This window comes from Lithobates pipiens, unplaced genomic scaffold (genome assembly GCF_037356315.1).
Source record: "Lithobates pipiens isolate NorthernLeopardFrog02 unplaced genomic scaffold, aLitPip1_a1.2 Scaffold_23, whole genome shotgun sequence".
Classification (NCBI taxonomy): domain Eukaryota; kingdom Metazoa; phylum Chordata; class Amphibia; order Anura; family Ranidae; genus Lithobates; species Lithobates pipiens.
Window position 1 is genome coordinate 321,880,066 of NW_027507785.1, and position 13,798 is coordinate 321,893,863.

General features: G+C 46.1%; 1 protein-coding gene across 19 annotated transcripts in view; it reads left to right on the plus strand.

The window, feature by feature from the left end:
- The window catches only part of DAB1 (DAB adaptor protein 1), a 1,102,825-nt gene that overhangs the window by 490,113 nt on the left and 598,914 nt on the right, over positions 1-13,798 (plus strand). For all 19 annotated transcript variants that reach the window (XM_077450623.1, XM_077450620.1, XM_077450628.1 and 16 more), the window contains one exon: positions 12,622-12,693. The gene's annotated coding sequence lies outside the window, so the exon portion shown is untranslated. The remainder of the gene's footprint in view (positions 1-12,621; positions 12,694-13,798) is intronic.

The window sequence follows — 13,798 nt, forward strand, 5'->3', positions numbered from 1 at the left end:
AATGCAACAGAGCAGCAGCCTATGAAACCCTGAGCAGCCCTTAATAATCAACCCCTTGCTCCTTAAATTTACCTAGCTTACCTAGGCCACTGGACGACGTCAAACATATGACGAAACATGTAGGGCGGAGCGACACTGACCTCACTGCTACACTCGTGTCCCAGAAGACGGGTTTTTCTGCATGTGTGCCAGCTACATATGCGAATTAAGGCATTTTTACTCTGTTACTCTGTAAGTGTAAACTATTTTTAAGTTCTTTAAAGTGTGAGTATTTTTAGACTATGCAGAGTAGTCTTTCTTTTGGGGCATCACCCTAACCACTGTCCGAGGAGGATTGATGTTCCCCGCTGAGAGGACAGACTGGATTAAAGACCCTGGCTGGGTATGGAGCCACAGGCGCTTGTGACTTTTTTGTCATGAGAGGTCCTCTTGATCTGGTAAGCAAGTCTTTCAGCTATTGGTGGTGGTGCCAACTCACAAGATCCCTTCTTAAAGGAGTTGGATGGTGTTGGAGACTTATTGGAATCACTGATTATTTGCACTGGAATTTATATATTGTTTGGACATGTGAACATGTGCTACATGTGAAAAAACATGCAAAACAATGTACGCTCAGGTGTGAGTAGAGCCTAAAAGGTTTGCATTTTGTAATTCAGCATTGGCTTGTCATACCAAAAGCTGCCAGAGGGGGCTTCCTGAGCAAGCCGCTATTTAGGTTTTTAGGCTTTTACCATTCATTACCGTAACATGCAGAGAGGCTCCGAGGGCATCAGCTAAGGCAGTTCAGCTTGTAACAATCCAATCTTAAAGGTTAACACATTCCTAAAACTTCCGCCTGTCTCCAGTCTGATTATTTTAATCCCGGTGAAGTCTCTTCCCCTGACATGACGAATGAAGTGGATGTCTCCATTAACGGCGAAAGTAATGAACAATTTGTACAACGCAATTCTGCAAAGGGGGCGAGCGAGGAGATAGGCAGACGGCGGGCAATTTAACCGTAATCTGTTAACTTTAAAGGTGAACAATGACGGCAATGAGACTCCGGCTATGGCTTTGCTTGGGTAAATTTTTTGCTCCCCCCCCCCCCCCCCAAACAGACTCCTCCATAATTCAACCGGTCCTGTAAAAAAAAGGGACTGGGATGATGCGTCTGTCAGGTCGCGTCGTGACGTTTAGAGCCAATATCACTATTTAAAGGAAAGCATTAGCCGTGCCGGCTGGCTCCGGAGGACGTCGGGCGGTTTTCATTAGCATTAACTGGGCTAATGTAATGTGACTGGAAGTTAATTCAATGTATGAATATTAGCTCCATCAGCCATGTAGTGCCTGAAGCTCTCGCATTAGTGACAGTAAAAACTATCGCGCAAAGTCCAAACGTCCAATCGGCTTAGCTCGTCGGCTCTGAGTTTGCCACAAACATTAGAGGATATTTCTGGAAGCCTCGGAAAATGTTGCCTAAATTTTGGCAAGGATGAAAAATGAAGAGAACCCCCGGGAAGGGGCTTCATAATGGCAATTTAATATGAACTTTTAAAGGAAAACGGCATCTCTCAATTGGAGACGATATCCAATGAAGGCCTATTACTATGCAAAATGACTCCACTAATAATTCCATTATGTTCAATAGCTGGGGAGTAAAGCTGGCCATGGACCTTGCAATCTGATTGGAGGATCTCTGTACAATCGCCTTAGATTAGCCAACAGCAGTGGCGTAACTAGAACCTTCAGGGCCCCGATGCAAGAAACCATGAAGGGCCCCCCTGAACCCCAGCCAGGGCCCTTCCCTCCGAGTCCGGCGGTGGAACTCCAGGGCGTGGTCACAGGTATGACCTTTGTGAGCCCTGTAGTTCCACCACTGGTATCAGCAGTTTTTATTTATTTATTTTTTTACATTTTTAGGTGCCCCATTGGGGGACTGTCCCTAGGCAGGATTGGGTCCCCGTCCCCAGAAGAGATGAGGTCCTTTTCTCCAGGGCAGATGAAGTTACTGCCCCCAGGTAAGAAGGGGTCCCTGGCCCCCAGGGGAGGTGGGCGTCCCTGTCCCCACATGAGAAGGGGTCCCTGTCCCCAGGGGGATATGGAGGGGGTATGTAATAGTGTGTGCTAGCTGCCTATGCTGCTGTCGGCCATATGTAGAGGGGGCTGCATGGGCCCCCTGCATCACAGGGCCCAGTTGCGGTTGCGACTGCTGCACCCCCTATAGTTACGCCCCTGGCCAACAGCCATGAAGCCTCAAAGAGGACATCTGATTGTTTAGGAATTGAATGCATTGTTTAGTTTGATCCTTCTGCTACATTGTTGTTTGTAAACCAAAATTAGACTCTATGATCTGATACCCCCTTAGACCCAGTCTGTCTGGACAGTATAGTCACCTTCTGAATTGGACCATCAGTGCCGTACTGGGGCAAGGTCATCTAGAGCCCAGAGTGGACATGACAAACTGCACCCCCCCCCCCTCCAAGATGTATGAGCATTATGCATCAGCAAAAATTTCCCCCAAGCATTCATTTCCCCTCCTCCCAATACAAATCCACCCCCTGCTGAAATTCCCCTTCTCAGCACAAATCTACCAGCCCCCCCCCACAAACCTTCTACCCCAAAAATGTCCCCTCTTAGTACGCATTTTCTCCCCCAACTTGATATACCCCTTTCCAGTTCAAATTCCCCCCAAATCCCCCCTCCTGGCACAAATCTTCTCTTCTCCCCCCTCCCAACCAAATTCCCCTAAGTCATCACTCTTAGCACTCCCTCCCCCCCAGATTTCCCCAATGAGAACAATACTTACCCCCTGCCGCCCCTACATTACCCCTTCAAACACAAATCCCTTCCGACCCAATCTCCTTGCAGCACCTCCCCACCTCACATTATGCCCCACTCAGGGCTGCCATCAGGGGGGTACAGCCGCCACAACTGTAAGGGGCAAGAAGGTAGGACGGGTGAATGTGTATGTGAGGAGCTGCCATATATATAGGGTTGTGTATGTGAGGGGCTGGCATATATACAGGTGTGTGTGGGGTGGGGCACTGACATATACAAATGTATGTGTGGGGGGGCTGATATATATACAGGTGTGTGTGGGGGGGGCACTGACATATATACAAGTGTGTGGGGGTGGGGCACTGACATATATACAGGTGTGTGGGGGGGCGCTGAACTATATACAGATGTGTGGGAGGGGGCTGACATATATACAGGTGTGAGGGGGGCTGACATATATACAAGATTGTGGGGGGGCTGAATGCATAAAGGTGAGGTGGCCGGTGTGCAGATTCGGTAGGATGGCCCATGGGCAAGCCCTGGGGAATGTTGGTGGTCAGGTTCATGAAGGGGGGGGGGGCCCAGGCCTAAAGCTGTGTAAGGGGCCCAAAAATTTCTGATGGCTGCCCTGGCCACACTGCCCCTCCTGCCCACCCCTTGTCTCGGCCCTGGGCACCATCCACGAGCAGCTTAACAAGGAAGTAAACCCTGATGGGTTTTACTTATCATTGCAAACGAAGCCTGCGTCCTCCCCGCTGGAGGCCGCATCCACCTTCGCCAATCATCCTTCCGGGGCCACGGACTCCGGCTCTGTGACTGGTCGGAGTTGTGTGACGTCACCCCCATGCAGGCAATGCGGGAGCCACCCGTCACAGCAATCGCTAGTGGAAAAACAGCACGGAGGGCTGTTTCTTCACAGAGAATGCGCCGATGATGTCACTACAAGTTAAATATTTACTGTACCTGTAGATAAGCCTTATTATAGGCTTACCTATAGCTACAACTTCCGCATTGGGGGTTTACAACCACTTTAACTCTTCAATAGAGAGATTTCTCCCGCAGGGATTTTTTCTGCCCCTAGATGTCCGTCTGATAGTCAGCAGCATCATTCAACCCAATAATATGAAGACACTGCTGCAGGTTGGTCCACCTTTGTACTAGCCCCCCTATTCCATACAAAGAGGCGCTGGTCTGGTTTGCAACCGCTAAATACTTCACATGGAAAAGTGGATGACCGCACTCAAATGTATAAAAATTCCAATAAGTTTATTGATAATCTGTCAATACAAATACATCACAGCTTCTACAGGCAGGGGACAGGGTTGATGCGTTTTCACACTTCCTGTGCTTAATCGTAACAAAGCACATCTGGGAGTCCACTCATCTAAGTATTAAACACTAATGCCGCGTACACATGTCTACTGTGCAGAATCGAGTAGTGTTTAGTATTTAAGTGAGTGGACTGTGGTGAGTGGAGTAATAGAAAAACTACCTAGGGAACTAACTATTAGGGATGAGCTCAGTGTTCGACTCGAACATCGGCCGTTCGTCTTTTCTGTGAATTCAGAACTTTGTGGACTGTTCGCACCAAATTCGTGTGGCACAAACAGCCCACAATGCACTACGCCATCGCAGTGCATTGCTGGCTCATGATTGGCCAAGCATGCACTGTGACCTCTCATGCTTGGGTAATCACAGCGCGGGAAGCGAGGAGAGCCATAATTGGCCACAGGCAGGATGCCTGTGGCCAATTGTAGCTCAGGAGGTTTAGTACACGCCCCACACTATATAAGGCTGCCAGCGTGGCGGCCTTGTGTAGTGTGTTCCGGTGTGCAGGGAAAGAGCAAGATAGGCAGGGACAGTGTGTTCTTTTCTCAGGCATCTGTAGGAGTTAGTGGGTGTTGTGTGCCTCCAGCACAGTATACACCTGTATCTACCCTTTATTGCTGGTGTTCTCTAATACAGGCATCTGCAGGAGTTAAAGTGGGTGTTGTGTGCCTCCAGCACAGTATACACCTGAAGATACCCCTTATTGCTGGGGTTCTCTAATACAGGCATATGCAGGAGTTAGTGGGTGATGTGTGCCTCCAGCACAGCACAGTATACACCTGTATCTACTCTTTATTGCTGGTGTTCTCTAATACAGCCATCTGCAGGAGTTAGTGGGTGTTGTGTGCCTCCAGCACAGTATACACCTGAAGATACCCCTTATTGCTGGTGTTGTCTGTTGCATATCTTGCATATTAGCCTTTAAAATGAGCACTTTTGATTTTGAACGTTCGAGTCCCATAGACTTTAATAGGGTTCTAAAGTTCGTACGAATTTTTGGTCCGTTCGAAGGTTCGGGTGCGAACCGAACCGGGCGGTGTTCGGCTCATCCCTACTAACTATATACACTATGGCATACACTATGGGTATGAAAAAGTATTCATACCCTTTGAGATTTTCTACATTTTGTCATGTTACAACCAAAAACGTAAATGTATTTTATTCGGGATTTTATGTGATAGACCAACACAAAGTGGCCCATAATTGTGAAGTGGAAGGAAAATGATAAATGGTTTTCCATTGTAGCTCTGGCTGGATGTTTGGGGTTGTTGTCCTGCTGGAAGGTGAACCTCCGCCCCGGTCTCAAGTCTTTTGCAGACTCTAACAGGTTTTCTTCTAAAAACAATTGGAGATTTACAAAAATGGACTTTGAAGGCACACATATTTTTTTATAAAAATATGAAAATTTATTTAATTAGATAGAGTTAAAAAACGTATATACAACACATAAAGGGAGACACACAAAGGACATAAAATTCTTGACCCTGAGGACTCAACTAACACTTCAATTGTAATGTAAAAAATAAACAATAAATGATTGTAGTGGAATATAACCAGTAGCACTGTTCAGCTTGAGTAGAATGCATAGGGTGATAAAATCCAAACGGAGGTCATAAGAGAACTATTTGCTCGACATGTTGCGGGCCTAACGGCGCTTCTTCAGGAGCTACAAATATGATGAATATATAGAAAACAAACTAAAATAAGTATGCATATAAATATATAAAGAATATATTATCCAACATAAAAGCATAATATAAATGAAAAAAAAAACAATCATTTAAATGACATCCGTCATTTGTGCCTACAGTGTCCATTTTTGTAAATCTCCAATTGTTTTTCCAATGTTATTGGGACGTTGGCAAAAATGCCAGGTTTTCTTCTTAGATTGTCCTATATTTGGCTCCATTCATCTTCCCATCAACTCTGACCAGCTTCCCTGTCCCTGCTGAAGAAAATCATCCCCACAACATGATGCTGCCACCACCATGTTTCACAGTGTGTTCAGGGTGATGTGCAGTGTTAGTTTTCCGCCATGTATATCGCTTTGCTTTTAGGCCAAAAAGTTCAATTTTGGTCTCATCTGACCAGAGCACCTTCTTCCACATGTTTGCTGTGTCCCCCACATGACTTCTCGCAAACTGCAAACGGGACTCATGGCTTTCTTTCAACAATGACTTTCTTCTTGCAGCTCTTCCATTAAGGGCAGATTTGTGGAGAGGCGACTAATAGTTGTCCTGTGGACAGATTCTCTCCCCTGAGCTGTGGATCTCTGCAGCTTCTCCAGAGTTACCATGGACCTCTTGACTGCTTCTCTGATGAATGGTCTTCTTGCCCGGCCGGTCAGTTTAGGTGGACGGCCATGTCTTGGTAGGTTTGCAGTTCTGCCATATGCTTTCCATTTTCGGATGATGGATTGAACAGGGCTCCGTGAGATGTTCAAAGCTTAGGATATTTTTTTTATAACCTAACCCTGCTTTATACTTCTCCACAACTTTATCCCTGACCTGTCTGATGTGTTCCTTGGCCTTCATGATGCTGTTTGTTCACTAAGGTTCTCTAACAAACCTCTGAGGGATTCACAGCGCCACCAGAGAGAGAGCCATGCTACCCAGTGCCACCAGAGAGAGAGCCACGCTTCCCAGTGCCAGACAGAGAGAGCCACGCTACCCAGCGCCACCAGAGAGCCAAGCAGCCCAGCGCCACCAGAGAGAGAAAGACTGAGATACTGTCAGGGTACAGACATCCTACACTACTGACCAGAGTTGCCCCTGGGGAACCCAGAGTGAGTGATCGTCCAGTCGAAGGGATCACTGCTGTAGTTTCGTTGGGTCTGGTAAGAGGGCCCGTCGACCATTACTTATCCTAGGGACAGTACTACATCTGCAGTCTCTGACCATGACAATGTGATAATGACATTGTCGAAAAGGGGCGGCGCATGGGTGACCCTAAATGATGTCCCCCTGACAAAAAGTTCTGCGGACGCCCATGGTCAAAATACAGGATTATTTGTGAAAGCTGAGCAAAGGCTTGAAACACTTGGATGGCAATTTGTTTTTATTTTTATAAATAGACCCTTGGTATCTTTTGTGTTTTTTTTTTCTTCCAGATCTGTGTAGTAACCCTGTAATAAGGACACCTTACTGCTGTTTTCTCTCCCTGCACCGGGTGACTGGTCTTGCCTTTGTCCCCCTCCAGTAGTTTTCTGCACGAAATCTGTAGGGGGTGGGGCTTGCTTGTTCCCTCCCACAGCTCTACTCTTCTTACGCAGGATAACCAGTCTTGGCTTTGCTCCCTCCTGTACTTATACAGGATGGAGTGGGTGGAGTCTGCTGAGCCCCTCCCACAGCTTTGCTCCCCTTGTGCAGTGTAACTGGTCTTGTCTCCACTCCCTCCTGTAGTTTTCTGCCGGAAACTGTAGGGGTGGCGCCGGCTGGTTCCCTCTCACAGCTCTGCTCCCTTTGTGCAGGGTAGACAGTCTTGTCTCCACTCCCTCCTGTAGTTATATGTAGTTGGTGGAGCCAGATGGGCCCCCCCTACAGCTTTGCTCCCCTTGTGCAAGATAACCGGTCTCGTCTCCACTCCCTCCTGTAGTTGTCTGCAGTGGGTGGAGCCTGCTGGGCCCCTCCCACGGCTTTGCTCCCCTTGTGTAAGATAATCGGTCTTGTCTCCACTCCATCCTGTAGTTTTCTGTAGTGGGTAGAGCCTGCTGGGCCCCCCCACAGCTTTGCTCCCCTTGTGCGAGATAACCGATCTTGTCTCCACTCCCTCCTGTGGTTTTCTGTAGTGGGTGGAGCCTGCTGGGCCCCTCCCACAGCTTTGCTCCCCTTGTGCGAGATAACCGGTCTCGTCTCCACTCCCTCCTGTGGTTTTCTGTAGTGGGTGCAGCCTGCTGGGCCCCTCCCACGGCTTTGCTCCCCTTGTGCGAGATAACCGGTCTCGTCTCCACTCCCTCCTGTGGTTTTCTGCAGTGGGTGGAGCCTGCTGGGCCCCTCCCATGGCTTTGCTCCCCTTGTGCGAGATAACCGGTCTCGTCTCCACTCCTTCCTGTAGTTTTCTGCAGTGGGTGGAGCCTGCTGGGCCCCTCCCACAGCTTTGCTCCCCTTGTGCGAGATAACCGGTCTCGTCTCCACTCCCTCCTGTGGTTTTCTGTAGTGGGTGGAGCCTGCTGGGCCCCTCCCACAACTCTGCACTCTGTACAGGCTATGAACAGCACAGTGATAACATCATTACTACTTTCACGTGATAATATCTGGGTTTGCAAAGGCATTTGATGCACACAAAGTGGATTTACATCCTTTGTGGCTATTGAGGAATATATTTAAATGATACGTTGATGTACTCGGAGTTCAGCTTTAAATAATTCTATAGTGTTTGATTTTACCGATGTAGAGTGAAAAAGTGTGACCTAACTTCTTCTCTAAAACTTTTAGGTCCATTTTCTTTAAAAAAATTTTTTTTTTTTAAGCAAATTAAAACATCTTGTTACCGGGTCGTTGAATGGAACGATGAATGATTTAAGGTCTGCACATCCTTTTTATCTGATCCGTCCTTCAAGCCTTCTAATCCTCAACATGTTCAGCAGCATTGACAGGTCACTCTTCATCCGGCCTCAACGCTACAGAGAGAAATTTAGGATTTCTAAAGGAAAAAAAAAAAGTGATAAAATGAATTATGGGATTGCAATCCATCTAATTACCCTTTATTCCAACTCCACCATTCATCTTTTTACTTCTCTTACAACCGAATTCTTCTTTTACGAGGTTAAGGAAGTAGCAGAACATAATTTTTCATTTTATTATCTGTCCTGAGCTGGGGATGTTCTCTCTTCAGATGATTTAAAAGACCTTTAAAGAAACAGAGTGGATAACTTTTACCTAAGTGCTGAAAAACTTTTTGCGATTGAAATTCAAATTCAGTGTGATGTTTTTGTTCTCTGGTTTATATATGGAGCTCCGCCAATGGAAGTGGGGGCTTGGGTTAGGTTGCTGCATGATAAAAGGACTGAGTTTATCCATCTCAAGATTTCTACGGAGATCCTTCGGTAGGAAATGGTCCACTTTGCTCTCTATTGAACAGCTCACGTATATGAGTCTGGTCGTGATCAGTTGTTTTCCGACTTTGGACAGTTTCACTTAAGGGTGTACTTACTTTTGTTGCTAGCAGTTTATATATTTAAGGGGTTGTAAATCCTCGTTTAAAAAATAAAAAAAATAACAAACATGTCATACTTACCTCCACTGTGCAGTTCGGTATGCACAGAGTGGCCCCGATCTACCTCTTCTGGGGTCCCTCGACGGCGCTGGTAGCTCCTCCACACATCGAGTGCCTGCGTTGGAGAAGTGCTCTCCTTGGTGGACACCCGTGCGGGCGCGCTCCCGAAGTCCCGCATCTGTGTCCATTCACACAGAATTCAGGACTTGGCCCTGCCCTCCCGGCACCACATCATTGGATTTAATTGACAGCAGCGGAAGCCAATGGCTGCACTGCTATCAATCTATCCAATCAGGACATGAGACACCAGCTACCAGGGCCGTCTTTAATATTGATTGGACCCTGGGCAAAACTTTTCTTGGGCCCCCCCCCCCCCATGTAGTTTTGCTCTCCACCTGCTCTGAGACTTACAATAAATAGCAGCTAGGCTCAAAATCTGTTTACTGAATCAGATCAGGAAGCTATTGCGATTGGTTGCCAGAGGTTACAGTGTATCATTACCACTCACTGACTGGTTGCTAGAGGTTACATCACACATTACGGCTCACTGATTAGTTGCTAGAGGTTACAGCACATGATTTCTGCTTGTTGAACGGTAGAGATTACTGTGGATATGGCCTCAGGGGGGCATGATATACATATCAATGCCGCCGCTATTTACATATGAATACCGCCACTATTTACATATGAATGCCGGTAATTTACATGTAAACACAGGGTCTGCAGGTGAGTCATCTGTACACAACAATAGGGCAGAGCTGGGCAGCATTAGTAGCAGCATTTCACACTGAGATATCAGGACACAGCACAGGCCTAAAACCTCAAGGGATGAGGGAATTTAAACTGGGATAGTTGGCAAGTATGAGGCAGCTGCTTTGGGCCCCACAACAATGACAGGACCCAGGGCAGCTGCCCCTTTTGCCCTGCTTTAAAAACGGCCCTGCCAGCTACAGATGGTGTGCGCATTCCCAGACGGGGGATGACAGCGTCCAGGTAAGTAAACCAGGGGGGCTGCAGCACTACAGTTTTAAGGTACTTTTCACCTTAATTATTATTATTATTATTATACAGGATTTATATGGCGCCAACAGTTTGCGCAGCGCTTTACAACATGAGGGCAGACAGTGCACTTACAATACAAATCAAGACAAGAGGGATTTAATGCATAGAATGCATTAAGGTGAAAAACAATGAGGGTTTACAACCCCTTTCATGGCCGTGTGTTGTTATTTTTGAGGGGACAGCAAATTTACACCCTTATACAAGCTGTACACTCACTACTTTACATTGTAGCCAAGTGTCATTTCTTCAGTGTTGTCACATGAAAATATAGAATAAAATATTTACAAAAATGTCAGGGGTGTACTCACTTTTGTCAGATACTGTATATATACATATACACTATATTACCAAAAGTATTGGGACACCTGCCTTTACACGCACATGAATTTTAATGGCATCCCAGTCTTAGTCCGTAGGGTTCAATATTGAGTTGGCTCCGCCCTTTGCAGCTATAACAGCTTCAACTCTTCTGGGAAGGCCGTCCACAAGGTTTAGGAGATGTGTCTATGGGAATGTCTGACCATTCTTCCAGAAGTGCATTTGTGTGGTCAGACACTGATGTTGAACGAGAAGGCCTGGCTCTCAGTCTCAGCTCTAATTCATCCCAAAGGTGTCCTACCGGGTTGAGGGTTGAGGACTGTGCAGGCCAGTCAAGTGCCTCCACCCCGAACTCACTCATCCATGTCTTTATGGACCTTGCTTGTTATGTTGGAACAGGAAGGGGCCGTCCCCAAACTGTTCCTTCAATAGTTCGGAGCATGAAATTGTCCAAAGTGTCTTGGTATGCTGACGCTTTAAGAGTTCCCTTTACTGGAACTAAGGGGCCAAACCCAACCCCTGAAAAACAATCCCCACACCATAACCCCATCTCCGTCAAATGATGTGGAGGGGTGGCCCAATACTTTTGCCAATATAGTGTGGATGAGCGAAGTTGGGGTTGAGGAATTGCAAAGAGTCCTGACCTCAACCCGATTAAACACCTTTGGGATGAATTAGAGCGGAGACTGCGAGCCAGGCCTTCTCCTCCAACATCAGTGCCTGACCTCACAAATGCGCTTCTGGAAGAATGATCAAACATTCCCATAGACACATCTCCTAAACCTTGTGGACGGCCTTCCCAGAAGAGATGAAGCTGTTATAGCTGCAAAGGGTGGGCCAACTCAATATTGAACTCTACGGACATAGACACCATTACATGTCATGTGTGTAAAGGCAGGGATCACAATACTTTTGGCAATATAGTATATATAAAGATATACATATTTACTGTTTATACAGTATATATCATAGAGACAGTAAGTTTACAATGCAAGGATATTTATCTATCCCATTTGTATTATAATATAGATCATATCCGTGGGACAATTGAGATGGCAAGCTATGCGTTGATATCTGATGTGATCTCTGTACCCTGCCTCTGTTGTTTTATTCAATGTTGGCTCATACTTTAACGCAGGGGTGCCGAACCAGTGGCCCGGGGGCCACATATGGCCCGCGGAGCCCTCTAATGTGGCCCGCGACCTCCTGCTCTGTGATGGAATAGAATACTGTTATTAATAGTACGTTTATTACTAAAATCACAGTGTATATATGGGCATATCTGTTTTGTCTGCTTTCAAACTGATCCGCAGGTGCAGAGCAGTGCACCTGGGGGTTACCTGCACTGAGCCATAGGCCCCTTTCACACGATCAGTCCGACGCAATTGGACCCTCCATTCACCTCTAAAAAGAGTAGCAGATGTAAATGGACTTGTGTCCATTTACAAATGCCTACCTCCAATCCGATCCGCAAAAAAAAAAAAAAAAAGAAGAAAAGGAAGTAGAGTAGGCTGGCATGCACCCGCTCCGCTCATTGCGGCCCCTGGCTGATTACCAAGTCGCTTAGGTGGCTCTCGCTCTTCAAAAGGTTGGGCACCCCTGCTTTAAAGCCTCCCTGCCTCATCAACATGCTAATGACATCTGTGAAGAAAACTAACCTTTATATTTTCATTAACTACCTTATTTTAGACTGTGATGTCATCACTGGCTCTCTGTGCTTCTCAATGCAAAGCAGAAAGATAGTAATACTAATAATAATACCAACAGCATTTTTTTTTTATTGACATTTTTATTATTCATTGTATTATTGCTAGTATTATGGTTAAACTTATTGTTGGTATTTGTATTGTTATTATTAAAAGTATAGATACTAGTGTGGCACATTTGTTATAATGGTTCGTACATTCATACTTAAGAATTCCCATCTATGTTTTCTTGTAGCACTGGCAGAGTCATGGTGTTGCTGATTTGGATTTAATCTTCCGCTGAGAAGACATGCGTACCCTTCCACAGGTATTGTTTTTCTTTTCTTCTTCTTATGCGTTTTCAATAATGACTGAAATCTATATAGATATGATATGTGTATTATGTAAACTTTATGATTTGCAAAGAGGTGACAGAATATAATTACCTTTCCCAATGCTGCCAAGCATAGCTCTGTTCATGAGTTCATGTATCACCAAGTGCATAATGAAAACCAATGCTTCCAGGAGTGTCAATATCATCAGGGCCGTCTTTAAGGCAGGGCAAAAGGGGCAGCTGCCCTGGGCCCTGTCATTGTTGTGGGGCCCAAAGCAGCTGCCTCATACTTGCCAACTATCCTAGTTTACATTCCCTTGTCCCTTGAAGTTTTAGTCCTGTGCTGTGTCCTAATATCTCAGTGTGAAATGATGGTACTAATGCTGCCCAGCTCTGCCTTATTGTTGTGTGCAGATGAATCGCCTGCAGACCCTGTGTTTACATGTAAATAACCGGTATTCATATGTAAATAGTGGCGGCATTACTAAGTAAATAGATGCGGCTGGCAGCATTGATATGTAAATAAAGGCGGCATTCATATATGTATCATGCTCCCCTGCAGTGAGGAGATGATGTGCTGTAACCTCTAGCAACCAATTAACAAGCAGAAATAATTTGCTGTAACCTCTAGCAACTAATTAGTGAGCCGTAATGTGTGCTGTAACCTCTATCAACCAGTCATTAAGCAGTCATGATATGCTGTAACCACTGGCAACCAATCGCAATTGCTGCCTGATCTGATACAGTAAACTGATTTTAAGTCTAGCTGCTATTTATTGCATGTCTCAGAGAAGGTTGAGAGCAAAATTGCATGGGGGGGGCCCAAGAAAATTTTTGCCCAGGGCCCAATCAGTATTAAAGACGGCCCTGAATATCATGGGTACTTGCTGGTTCCTCCTGTAGACCCCCACATCACCACTTATCCTCTCTAACCTCACAACACTCTTAGCCCTTGTACACACGGTCGGACATTCCGACAACCAAATCCGTCGGATTTTGTCCATCGGATTTTGCCTGAAACTGTTGCATACACACGGTCGGACGAAGTTGTCGGAAAATCCGATCGTTCAGAACCTGATGACGTTATTTCGTTACGATG